Raw genomic sequence first — 14162 nt, forward strand, 5'->3', positions numbered from 1 at the left:
TCAGATCCTCAGCTCTGGAGTTGCCATGGCGATGTCAACTCGGGGAGGACCTGGTGACCTGGAGTCACTGTGCCGAAAAACGGAGAGTGAAGGGGCAGGCGGAGCCATGCACTGGTGTCTCTCGGAGGCTCTCCTTCCCCACTCCTCCAGGATGAGGGCAGGGCCCAGGTGCCTGAATTCCTCTGAGCCTCAGTTTCTTCATCTGTCAAATGGTGCTGACCCAGAGATGGCCCCTTGGTGTGGATTGCATCAGAGGCCACCCAGGAAGTGGAAGGTACGATGGGGTGTGTTGGCCGCTTTATGATTTTATCTAAATGTAACTGTTGATGTATTTCTTGTCCTCCTTCCCCACCAGTAAGAGCAGGAACCACACCCCTCCCATCCTCTAGCCCAGGGCCAGGCAGTGGTGAATCACGGCTAAATATCAATAGAAGAAAGCAGGGTCAGCACAGTGATCACAGCGGGTGGGTGCAAGCCGCACCCCTGTGTGTCCCAGCGGGCCCCTCTAACCTCTGTGTCTGCCACCTGGGTTCATTCATGGGGAGCTGGACTAGGACCTTTGAAGTCAGACACCCTTGCCTGCTCCTGAATCTGTCAACACCTGATACTTGCTGAGTGGCCATATCTGAGATTGTCTCTGCCTTTCTGGGAGCCTCAGCTTCCTTCTTTGAGAAATGAAGAGTTTACGCCCACCTGGCTGCCTTGCGGGGGTACCAGGAGTCTCCTCCAGGGCCCCAAAGTGTAACTTCCCGGGATAAGTGTAGTGCCCTGTCTGTCCAGCAGGTGGTGCTGGGGACCGCGCGGTGCCCAGAGGCTGCGTTTCCCGGGGCTCCAGCCCTCGGACCGAAGGCTGCCTCCCGAGTGCAGGTATTTGGGACAGAGCCAGCCTGGAGGCGGGGCCTGGAACCTGGACAATGGGCACTGGCCCTATCCCTCTCCTGGACTGGACTGGGCTTGCCACGAATATTTTCTCTTTTTTTCTCTCTCTCTTTTTAAAAACTTTTCTTTATTTCTCTCTCTCTTACTTTCATCCCCCTCATTTTCTTTCTCTCTCAGTTTTTTTCTCTTAGTATTTGTCTTTGTCCCATAACGTGTCTGTGAGCGTGACTCGATTTTTCAATTCTTTCCTTTTTGGGGGCTTTCCCTTCTCTTTTTTCTTTTTTCCGTTCTGTCTTCTAATTGAAGGAGAAGGATGTGAAAGGCCCTTATATACTGTAAAGCGGGGTGCTTTACGAAGCTTGTGACCAGAAACCCTGTCACTGGTGCACCCGTGTGGAAGCGACGGCCACTAGGTGGCGCTGTGGGCCAGGCCGTCCCGATCCAGCCTTGAGGGCCTCCTGGGAGGCTCCCACTGTAAGCCTGGAGCTCAGGGTTTGCCGACAAGGGAGGCCGAAAGCCAGGCCTGAAGCTGCCTCCCTCTGGGCACTGGTGGTGTCCCCTGGAGGGTCGGAGTGGGGCAGGAGTGGTCAGGAGAGGGATGCAGGGCCCAAATTAGCATCTCCTGATATGTTGTGTGACCTCGGGGAGGTTCCTTGCCCCTCCACGCACCTCAGTTTCCCCACTTACAATGAGGGCATGCAACTGAATTCCTCCACAGGGACTTCTTGTCCTCTGGCCAGCCTGGCCCTCTCCCTGATGTCCTTCAAGACCAGCAGCGGTGTTCAGAATCACATGCACTGAACCCCTAGGGTCTTCTGGGCCCTTTGCCGGTGGCTTGCAGGCACCGTCTCATGCAATCCTTTCGCAAACCCCTCAAGGTCGGTGCTAAAGGCGCCTCCTTACAGAGAAGGAAATGGGCTCAGATAGTAGAAGTGACTTACTCAGGGTCACACAGCTGGCAGTCAAGCAGCTCAGGAATACCAGCCGCAGATGCAGTTCCAGGTCTGAAGTAGCAACGTGACACTTGGCAGGTGGGACATAGAGCAGCCCCAGGATCATGGGGACCCTTTGCCCTGAGGCCCCATGGGAGAATCTGGCTTCAGTCCCAGAACCTGGAAGAAGTGGGAGCAGGAGAGGAGAGGGGTGGAAGAGGTCCAGAGAAAGGACCACAGGCTCCAGTGGGAAAGCAGAAAGGTGCTTTGTTGCCTTCTTGCCACAGGAGCTACCCCAGGACCTTTGCACGTGCTGTTCCCGCAACACTCTTCCCCCATACGGCTTCTTGCCTTGCTCGCTCATTTTACTTGGGTCTACTCAATGTCACCATGTCACTCATCTATTCCTGTTACCCTCTCTCTCCCTTACTCTATTTTACTTTTCTTTAAACATTTTTACATTAAAAAAAGAGTTTTCGTTTCCATAAGCTCCAGGAATGATTTTACTTTTTCTTTGTAGCATTTCCCACTGCCCGGAAGGGTGCCTCATCTGTTTCTTGTCCATTGTCTTTACCCTGCAGTACCAGTGAGGCTCCGTTAGGGCAGGGGTTTGTGCCCATCTCGTTTATTAGTGACTGCCCCCAGTATCAGAATACAGTGAGAAGGGCCCTGTCATGACAGGGCAGCCTCCTGGGTCCCCGGGTCCCCAGTCTTCCCTGTAGACATGGAGGCTACAGGCACTGGAAGGGGACTGGTGACCTCAATGCTGACAGCCGCCCTGGTTCTGGGTTGCACCCACTGCGTGTCTGGAACAGCACGCCTGTTGCAGCAGCTGTGCAGTGAGTACCTTCAGTGTGCCCAGAACGCCAGCCATGAGCTGTGAGCACCTGCCGTGTGCCCTGAACACCTGCCTGTGTGGTGAGCACCTGCCATGTTCCGGGAGCACCTGCTCTGTATGGGAGCAGCTGCTGTGTGTGGTGAACACCTGCTGTGTGCCGGGAGCACCTATCGTGTGCTGGGAGCACCTGCTGTGTGTGGGAGCACCTACTGTGTACAGGAACACCTGCTGTGTGTGCTGACATCTGCTGTGTGTGGTGACACCTGCTGTGTGTGGTGAGCCCCTGCTGTGTGCTGGGAGCACCTACTGTGTGCCGTGAGCACCTGCTGTGTGCCAGGTGCTGCACTGGGCGTGTTAGTGTGTTGCTCAATCAGCATTTGTTGAGGTTCTCATTCTCCGTAGAATTTAGCGATCGGAACCTCATCACGTCTTGAAGTTCCTGATATTTGCGTAGGTGCTCTATCAGTACTTGTTGCCTTCGGTGGGAAGAATCATTGAATGAGCAAGTGGCTGCGGCAAGCAGGATGGCTCAGCCCCGCCGGAGAGAATTCCGGTGATTCACCTTTACCCATGCCCGTGGCAACTTCAAGAGAAAGACACAGCTGTTTGTGCCATTTTACAGATGAGGAAACAGAGGCTGAGTTAAGTGACTGATAGGGTTTTGCTGTGTTCCCGCCCAAAAGGGAGACCAGCTGGAGGTAATTGAATCATGGGGGCCGTTCCCCATGCTGTTCTCGTGATAGGGAGGGAATTGTCGCGAGATCTGATGGTTTTCTAAGTGTGGTAGTTTCTATGGCGTTCATTCGCTTTCCTGTCACCCTGTGAGGAGGGCAGTCTGCTTCCCCTGCGCCTTCTGCCGTGATTGTAGGTTTCCTGAGGCCTCCCCAGCCATGCAGAACCGTGAGTCAATTAAACCTCTTTCCTTTATACGTATTTTTATAAACTACCCGTGTGGGGCAGTGGTTTGTAGCAGCGTGAAAACGCACGAATACAATGACCTGCTTGAAATCATGGCGCCTCGGGGCTGGTAGCCTTGAGGTTTGAACCCAGCTCACCTGATTGCAGCGCCCCGGTAGTTTCCACGCCACAGTGGCCTGCTGGGTGAGCCTTGGGTACTGGGTGGAACAGCGCCGTGGACGTTCTGGCCTTCTCAATCCTCCCCCACACCTGCCTCCTTCACTCACTGCCTGCCAGCCTCCAGGGCGGCTGTTCTGCTCCTCCGCCCTCCGTGCTCGTGCCCTGCTCCCATCTCAGGGTCTCTGCACTTGCACCTGCCGTTTACTCTGCCTGGAACCCTCTTCCTGCCCCGCGACGTCCGGTCATTTCATTCAGGTCACGGTTGGAACGCCGCCGCCTCCAAGAGGCCTTCCGGATAGGGTGAAGATGGCGTCACTGTTGACTCTAACACATCATGCTCTTGCCTTCTGCCGTGGCACAGATCCCAGTTTGTATCTGGTTTACTTTAGTGTTTGTTAACTCGTGTAGGGCTGATCTACTCCGGTCAGGCTGCAGGCTCTGTGAGGGCAGGGGCCGGACCTGTCTGTTCACAGCTGTGTGCCCAGCTCCTAGCACAGCAGCTGGAACACAGGAGGTGCTCAGTCAATCCTTGGTGACTTTAGCGAACTGAATCAGCAGATGCGTGGCCGAGGCAGAAGAATCCTGATCATGAAGCAGCTCACCTTCGCGTGAGGTGTTCATGTTGATGGAATCTTAAAGTTTTGGAAAGCCCGTGATCCTGTGTCTCTGCTTTCCCTGAGTGGAACAGACCTGGCCCTGACCCAGCCTCTCTGGAAGCCTTTCTGCTCTATTTGTTTCCATCACTGGCGACCGAAAGCTGAGCCGCCACCCTCCTCGGAGGCTCACACCCCTTACAGGAAGTCAGGATGGAGCCGAATTGTCCCCAAGAGAATGTTCTTCCATCGGGCTGGGTCTGAGTCACTGGAGGCTGGATCTGACTGGGAAGGAGGGTGCAGCCAATGGGGCAGGCCAGTGGGGGCTGAGGACACCCACCCTGTCCAGAATGTGTCCCCACCCAGTGTCCTGCTGGCAGGAGGTCTGCAGAAACCCAAACGCAATTCTGGGGATTCTAGGTTTGGTCCGGCAGGCCATGTGGGCCCAACTGGCATCACATAACACATATTTACGGAGGGCCTACTATGTGCCAGGCCCTTTTCTAGACCCAGAGTCACACATGTGAAGTCCTCGTGGAGCTTAAGATCTGCTGGAAGGAGGCAGGCAAAGAAGCCAATAAACATATGGGTGTGTAATATGTCAGATGGTATGAGAGCCAATCAGGAAAATCCAGCAGGTGAGAGGACAGGGACAGACATACGAGCTATTTTAATCAATGTCACAGAAGGCCTTTCTGGGAAAGACCCTTGACTGGACCTAAGGAGGAGGGATCCACAGAGATGCCTGGTTCCAGGCAAAAGACATGGCAGGTGCAAAGACCCCGGGGTGGGATCTTGCCTGGTAAGTTGGCAGAGGAGTGAGGGGGGCAGGGAGGGGATATCGGAGGGGGTGGGGACAAGGGCATAGAGGTGATGGGTGCACCCTGGATTTTATGTCCAGAAGCCATTTGTGGTTCTGAGCAAAGGACAAGCAGCTTTCTCATCTATGAACCGTAGCCACCATCGCCCCTGCCCACCAGGCCTGCCATTCAACTGCTTTCAGAAATAAGCTGGAAGCACTCTCCAGAGGCAAAGTGGAATTGCAAACGTTTTATTTCTATCATATGTTGTGCTTTTCCTCTTGTCTTTTATGAAATGTGTAGCATTATGATGACATATAATTATATTTCTGTCTGTTCTCCGCGGCAGCCTTTCTGATGAACTCCAAAGTAGGGGCTTCAAGGTGCTTTGGAGAAAAATCAAGTGACTGATGGGGGGAATTTCAGGCACTTGAACTGGTCTGTGTGTGGGAGGGCAAGAGAAATTCTGCTGGAATCCTGGGGTTACAACTGTGTGGCACCAATAGGCTGGGAAGGAGGTGGACCTCCGTCCTAGAGGTAATAACGAGTGACACTGTGCTAAACATTTGATGTGCCTGGTCCACAACTTTCCAACAACTCCCTGGGGCATCGTCCCTATTGCAGGGATTGGCAAAGCCAGGCGTGCCACTCATGTTCCCTGGATCTCATGTTGCCAAGGCTGTGGCCACACAGGGTGGGGGTCCCCTCGCCACTGCCTGGGCCTCTTCCTGCTGCCTGATGCCCCATTCTTCCTGGGTAGCCACCTGCCCAACTCCGGACATGAGCGAGGGAGAGAGGGCTGGCCTCTTGGGTGTGCGCACAGGCAGCTGTACTCATAAGGGCCCCAGGCTTGGCTTAAGGTTCTGCTGTTGTTCATCTTGAAATTCCTAATACTTTTTGACAAGGGCCTCCACAAATTATGAATGTTCTTGGGCGGTGATAGAAGCCAATCGTGTGATCTTGCCCCTCTGCCTGTGATTGGTGATGCTGACACACTTCTGACCAATGAGGTGCAAGGGATGTACTTGGGGGATTCTGGGAAAATCTTTTCTCTGTAAAGAGAGGGGGCTCCTGAGGAGCATGTTTTCTCCCCGAGCCTCATCCCCTCCTGTCCTGGGCATTGTCACATGACCCTCCTCCCCACCTCCACTGCCAGCACCCCAATCCAAACACAGCATCCTGTGCTCGTTTGCCTGGAATATTCTGGTCTTCTCCTCCCTGGTCTCATGCAGCCCGAGGGTCCTGCTTGAATCCAAGTCAGGCCATGTCCCTCCTCTGCTCGGAGCCCTCCAGGGGCTTTCCATCTCACACTGAGTCGAAGGCCAAGACCCCATCACGCCCCACAGGATCCCACTGACCCTTGCCCCTCCCCTCCCCCTCCTCTGCATCTCTCCCCTCCACTCACTGTCCCAGCCACTCTGGTCTCCTCGCGGGCCCTCAACTTGCCTGGGCGGCTCCGTCTCAGGCCTCTGCATGAACTGCTCCCTGTGGAGGGAATGATCTACCCCAGAAGCCCCCACGGATCCCTCCATCCCCCAGGTCTCTGTTCATAAGTCTCCATCTCCATGAGGCCTTCCCTGACACCCGTGTCTAAAATGCAACCCTCCTCATGCCCTGGGCCCCCACCTCTTCCTGGTTTAGTTTCTGATACGCTGCCTGGTGCACTGAGCTATCTGGTTTGCTGTTCCTCTTGCCCAACCAGAACAGCAACTCTAAAGTGGCTTTGTCTCCCTCATGGGCCCCTACTTGGGGCCTGGGGCAGTGCTGGCACCTGGTTGTCCCCAAATAAATAATGACTGAATAAGTGATTGAATAGACATGGGGGCCATGACAACATGTGACCATGAGGGAAGCTTTGGTGACCACATGGCTTTTCTGGGGAAGAGCCAGAGGAGCCTGGACAGTGGCGTGGTGACTCTGTGGAGCCCCTGCCCGGCCATGGCCCTCCCGCCTCCAGAGTTCTCCTAAGGGGCTAAGGAAATGCCTCCATTGCCGGTGCCTTCACCGGTTGCACCTCCCATTATTGTAACCAAAGTTTGCTCACGAGTACAGTGGCTGGATTTGAGCCCAGGCTGTGTGGCTCCAGACTCTGAGCCCAGGGCTCTGTCTGGGGTGTGGCCCAGGGGCAGGTTCTTGGGTGTGTGCGGGTGGCTTGACTCAGCTCCTCTCCCTGGGTCACTGCAGCGGCCCTGTGCTGTTCTGTTTTCCCATCTAGAAGTCCTGAGGGTCTCAGCAGAGGGGCCCAGGATCCAAGTCCATCCACTCCCAGGGTGGGTCCCTAGCCAGCCTCTGCCCAGAATGTGGGGTGGGCGGTGCCCTGTCCTCTTGCTTCCTGCAATGTTTCCCTTCCAGCACTTTCCAGGCCCCAGTTCCCCATGTGGGGCTGCCCGAGCACCCTCACCATGCAGCGGGCCCTGCTGCCCTGGCTTCCGCCTCTAGATCCTTTCTGCTATGTCCCCTCCAATCAGAGCCAACCCACCCTGTGCCCCTCCCAGTGACTCCGCTGCCCGCTGAACACGTGCGTCATCCTGCCATGGGGCTGATGGGTAACGGGAGATGCCCTCAGGTCCTGATTTGTGCTTCGCCAGAGCCCTCCTAGAGCTGCAGGTGACGATGAGTGCTTTCCAGACACTGGCAGGGCTGAGATGAGCTGCTCCAGGAACAGGAGGGTCATAGACGAAAGCTAGAGGGGGGCCAGCCCTGTGGGGCACACAGACTTGCGTTACTCTTTGCTGGCTTTTGGCCCAAACAACTCTTTGGAAAAGAGCACAGGAATGGCCCCAGTGGGTGGGACCTGTTTTCATGGTGTGTGGCCGACTTTGGAGGACGATGGACCCAGGGCTGCTGGGCATCAGAGGAGGGAAGGGGGCCTGTGTGTGGGATGCAGGGCTGCCTGCCCTCCATCCCTCACAGCCCCTGCTGTCAGGAAGAGGGTAGGGGGTCCTGGGGCACTGAGGCTGGGGGTACATGAGGGCTGTCACATGTGTGTCCTAGTCAAGTCTGATCCATGTCCTGTTTGTAGAGTCTTGGCCATAAAAAGGGACTAGGAACACCCTGCCTCACCCTCACCCTCGCACCCTCCCCTGCTCCATCTGGGTCTGTCTGGATGGCAGAGGCTCCGAAGGTCTGACCCTACCTGATGGTGGACGCTCAGAATGTCTGAGCCAGAAAGGGCATCAGTGCAAGTCAGGGCCAGGTGCTCTGACTCACGCCTGTAATCCCAGCACTTTGGGAAGCTGAGGCCGGAGGATTGCTTGAGCGCAGGAATTTGAGACCAGCCTGGGGAACATAGTGAGACCCTGTCCCTATAAAAAGTACAGAAAAAAATTAGCTTGGCGGGGTGGTGGTGCAAGCCTGAGGTTCCAGGCTGAGGTGGGAGAATCACCCAGCCTAGGGAGGTCGAGGCCTCAGCCATGATCAAGCCACTGTTCCACTCCAGCCTGGGTGACAGAGTGAGACCCTGACTCAGAAAAGGAAAGCCTTGCCTTCCTCCTCCTGATTGACAGGTGAGGCAGATCCCAGTGCCCCATACGGACTATGGGGACACCGATGCTTGGTGCTGATTGAACCCCTACCGTGTGTCACAGGCTGTGCACATCAGCTCACTGAATCCTCACAAGAGCCCTAGGGGGGTGCTGTGGTTGCAGCCGCCCTCCTGCTGTGGAGTTGAAGGAGCTGAACGGGGAAGGCGCTCCCCAAGGGGCTCACAGTGAAGGAGCCCCCAAGCCGGGATTTGTCCTATCCCAGGTCCTCGGTCCACCCGCAGCTCCACCGGCTGCTGGCAGAAGCAGGTCACCAAGGAAAGACCCAGGGGGCTTCCCTTTGGGGTTCCTGGTATATTAAAAGTGAAGGAATACCAAGACAGGGCTGTGGAAACCACGGGCTGGCTGAAATGTTGAAGGAACAAATGAACTCTTTATCGTGGTGCTGTTCAGAAAATAACTATATTGACTTTGTAAAAGTCCATTCATTCCAGGTACATCTGGGCGTGAGGATGGGAAGGAGGGGACTGTGAAGATGGGAATTAGGGCTTGTGGGTCAGTGCCAGAGCTTTGTGGCTGGACTCCCTGGGTCCGGATTCCTGGGTTTGGATTCCCGGGCAAGTCACTTGACTCTTCTGTGTCTCGGTTTCCCCATCTGCAGCATGGGCTCCTAACAGCGTGTTTCTGGTGTGGGGATTGGAGGGGCAGGCAAAGCCTTTGATCAGTGCCAGGCTGTGGGTGACTGCCCTGAGGGGGTTACTGGGTCCTCACAGCCCTCATTTCTCTGAGACTCTAGATGCAGCCTCATTTGAAGGTGACTCCCACATTCAGGAATCCAGGCCTTCTGGGAAAGTGAGGCCCAGGACCCATGTTAGGCTCAGGCACTGGGGACCAGCTGCATCCATTCAGTTTACAGAGAGGTGTGTTCACCTGTGTCTCCACCTCCCTGCTCCAGGGAGACCCGGCACGGAGGCTGCTCCCAGAGTAACTGGGGATTTCATATGAAGAGCTAATTAGGCAGAATCAGTAGGGTTTACTCAAAAGAGGAGACCATTCCAGACAAAGCTAGGAGATGAGAGGATGAAACCTGTGGCTGAGTGTGGGGAGGGGAAGGGTTCTGCCAATTCCACAGAACCTCTGCCCACGGGCGTCCCCTCCCCTCCAGCGGCCAGAACTGCAGGATTAAAGTCTATGCTGGGTTCTGACCCCGAACGGGCACTCTGAGGGCTGGATGTGGCAGAGGGCACAGAGCCTACAGCTGCTGAGCCACTGCTCCCTGCACACCTGCCGCAGCCCTCAGTGTCACCACCAATGCCCCACAGTGGCTTCGGCCTGATCCCAGAATGAGGAGCCAGATGGGCCTCGGTTCAGATTCCAGCTCTGCCACTTGCCGGCTGTGTGTTCTTGGATGTGACCACTCTGAGCCTCAGTTTTCTCACCTGTCAAAGGGGAGTAAATGAAAGTACCTCCCTCCCAGGGTTTTCGTGGGGCTTGGAGCAATCAACTGGTTCAACTGCTTAGTAAATGCCTGCTGCATTGTGAATGCACAGTGAGTGCCAACTGTTGTTATTATTTCCTCCTCTCTTAACCGGAGAGTAAACACACACACAGTCATCATATAGATTATGCATTGTATGGCCAGGCACGGTGGCTCACACCTGTAATCCCAGCACCTTGGGAGGCCGAGGTAGGTGGATCACTTGAGGTGAGGCATTCGAGACCAGCCTGGCCAACATGGTGAAACCCCATCTCTACTAAAAATATAAAAATTAGCCGGCAGTGGTGGCGCACACCTGTAATCCCAGTTACTTGGGTGGCGGAGGCATGAGAATTGCTTAAACCCGGGAGGCGGAGGTTGCAATGAGCCGAGATCGCGCCACTGCGCCTCCAGCCTGGCAAGACTCTGTCTAAAAAAAAAAAACAACTCCCACAAACCAGGCACAGAATCCCAGACCCAGGATCTGCCCCGAGAGCAGAGGTGTTCACAGAGCCTGGGTGGAAGAATGTTCCTTAGTCCTGTTGCTTTTGAGTGAACTCTTGAGTGTCTATCCTGCACACCAGGAAGTGGCCCTGGGGCACAGAACATTCCAGGGCACACAGTCCGGTCTGGCCCTGGGTCACCGGGTCCTCTGCCTCATCTGACAGTGCCCTCCTGAGTTTCCAGTCTCCCATAGAGTAAGGATTCGGGGTTTCTCTCTGGCCTCTTTCGATCCTGCTGCCTGCTCTGCGTGCCATCACCGTTCCCTCGTGCCAGGCTCCCCGGGCACAAGGGGCCACACTCACAGGCCCACGCTGCAGTGAGCAGGGCCTGTCCCATTGTGGGCCTTCCCAGCCCCGATGCCTATACCCACAAGACAGTCCTGTGCAGTGCAGCTTGTATTTTGTACCCCGGACCCCAGCCTAAACAGCATGTCCTCCAAGCTCCATTCACAGCTCACACCTTGTCTATGACCCCCTAGTCTGAGCCACTGGACTGAGATAGCCTCCTATGGGGCCTCCCCAATCTGTGCCTGCCTCCATGATCCATTCTTCTTTCAGCCACCAGAGTGAGCATTATAAAGTGCAACAGAGATGATGCCAGTCTCTCATCTACAATCTTCAATGACTTCCCATTGCTCTTGAAATAAAATCCAAGATCCTATGTGATCTGGTCCCTGCCTTTGCCTCATACCTCCCTCCCCTGCTCTCTTTGCACCAAGCACATGCCCACCTCAGGGCCTTTGCACTTGCTGGGCCTAAAATGCTCTCCCTCCAGATCTTGTCATGGCTGGCTTCTTCATCCTCTGGGTCTTAGCTCACATGTCTCCTCCACCGGGGACCACCCTGACCTCACTGACCACCCTGACTAAGGGAGTCCCTGTCTCCTGTGGAGTCACACTTGATTCCATCAGGCGCTACCAGTTCCTCCTCAGGGTTTATCGAATCTGCGATTATCTTGCTCATGGTTTTGACTGTGCTTTCCCACTAGAAGGCCAACTCCATGAGGGCAGGAACCATGGAGAGTAGGAGGCTGTGGCTCCAGGACATAGCCCAGTGTCCAGCACATAGGATGTGCCCCCTAAATATTCACTGAGTGAATGAGTAAATGAAAGCTCACCCTGGCACTATGAATGGACTCAGCTCAGAACTCACCCGTCTCATGTCTTATTTCTTTCAAAGCCTGCTGTATCTGAGAACTAATGAAGAATTTATTTGTGCTAATGAATATGTATTAGTTCTTTTAAGATGAGATATACATATTTTAGTAGGAAATGCTGAGAGTCACAGTTCTTCAATCCAGGGACGCCACCCCAATAATGAGAATGTAAAATGGGGATGAGGGTGGGGTGGATATTTAGGGCATGGAGCCCCAAAGAGGCATCAGATCACAGAATAGCAAAGGCTTCCTGGGTGCAGTAGGGGAGAGGAGGACCACTGCCCTGGGGCAACACAGGGCCTGGCACTGGGCAAATCACTTCCCCTCCTCCTTGGCCTCAGTGCTCCTGTCTGTACATGGGGATCATAATCCACACCTCATGGGGAGTGAGGTTCCAATGATAAGATGGTTAGTCTGGCGCTTTGTACATCTCAAAGGTTTTGCTCATCAAGAGAAGGGATTATGGTAAAAACAAAAAGACTCTACCCATCACATGTGGGATGCTTTTGGCTTCAAGCAGCAAAGAATTCCACAATAAGTATCCTATTGTCCTTACATCATAGGGACAATATCTTATGTCTCCATGAATCAAGAAATCCAGTGGACTTCCAAGCATTTCTGGTTTGGCTGGTGCAGAGGTGGGGATCACCAGGGACCCTGATTCTTCTCAACTTCCCACTGTGCTGTCCACATTGGCCTGATCCTCAGGCTTGCACTCTGAAGCTCGAAGCGTTGCTCCACAGCTCCAGGCGGTCCACCCTCACGCAAGAGGTGAAAGCAAAAGAAAGAATCCTAGTACCTCTTTATAAGAGCCTGGAACCCTTTCCCAGAAGCCCCCAGCAGATTGGATCGCCTGTTACTTTGGAAAAAATTGCATCCCAAGTACATTGTTAGGCCTGGTGCTGGCAGAGGAAGTGGAATTATTATGGCTTGGCCAGGGCTTTTTCACCAGAGAGGTACAGCCCCTGAGGGTGTATGGAAATGGGGGTGTGGCTTGACTCAATGACTGGTGACATTGCTGGCATTCAGCTGGGTGAGGCTGAGAACGTTGGATGCCTCCAAGGTGCAGGACAGTCCACATAAGACAGACAGTCCTGTTTCCCACACAAATTTCAGATCCCCTCTTGTCGCTCTTGTGTGAAGAGCCATTTAATCATCTTAGCCTAGAACCTATATCAACTTGATATCAAAACCGATATTTTTGTAAGATTTTACCATATACTGAACATAATATTTATATTCAAGTGTCTTTATTTTTCTGCCCTTCTGTTGTAGCGTGACTCCTGATCTTCTCTTCCATCCAGACTTCTTCTGCAGATGTGCTAGGATGTAACTATTGGTTATATCTCTGTGTGTGCCTGTGTCCATGTCTGTTCATTTGCCTATTGAAATATGATTTAATTTATTACAAATTATTATTTTATTAAAAATTATTGTCATTTTATTTCTTTTTATAGTCCACTTAGGGCATTGTAATGAGGTTTTAAGTAGGTGTATGATGTTATAGGTTAATTATTTATGACTTTCATTTCAGGGCAGTAAAGAGGTCATTAAGCACAATTCTTCTTTGGAAGAGGTCATGGGTCTGACAAAGTTGAGAACTACTGGCTTGGATCCATCCAGATTCATGTCCAGGGGCTGGGGGAGAGCCTGTGTTCTGAAACTCGTGCTCCCAGGTGCTTGGAGCACACGGCGGTTGAGTCAGGATGGAGGGTGAGGAAAGACTCTCAGGTTGGCACTAGTGATGTTGACCGTATTACCCATGCTCAGGCCTCAACCAGTCATCTATGCTGTCACTGAGTTATAGAGGGTGCCTGGGAAGGAGCTGCCTCCCTGGAGAGGATGAGGGTAGCAAGAGGGCCATTGAGGCAAGGCTGGGTTTGCATTCAGCCCTGAGATCTGACAGCGGGAACCTACCACACTCATGGGCGGCTAGCTGTTGGTCACTAGAATGGCATCAGTTTATGAGTGGAAGAGGATTTTCTGGTAGGAAAGCAATATCAGTTTATCTCTTTGAGTGCAACCCAAAGAAGGAAGGTGAGGTGTGACCAGTGCCCAGCTGATACGAGTGACTCTGGAAAAGCCCTCTGGAGGCAAAATGCCCACATTCATTAATTCAGTCGACATTTACTGAGCACCTATTAGGTACAAGGGATCATGTTTCCAGATGTGGAGACTTGGGGGGATCAGACCCCAGCCTGGTCTGTAGGGGCTTCCCACTGAGCCAGAGAAGGAGCTTCTTAGGAGATAGGCAGGTGTTCTGTTTAAATGAGGCTTAACTGGGGGGAAAGACTGAATTTGGAAGTTACTTTATTATAAATCAAAAAATAGAATTTCAAATGTTTGTCCCTTATCCTTAAAATGTTTTTTATTTATTCATCTAAAAAGTATCTATTATAAACCTACTAAGTACTTGCCCTCATAG

The sequence above is a fragment of the Theropithecus gelada genome, chromosome 10 (assembly GCF_003255815.1).
Source record: "Theropithecus gelada isolate Dixy chromosome 10, Tgel_1.0, whole genome shotgun sequence".
Classification (NCBI taxonomy): Eukaryota; Metazoa; Chordata; class Mammalia; order Primates; family Cercopithecidae; genus Theropithecus; species Theropithecus gelada.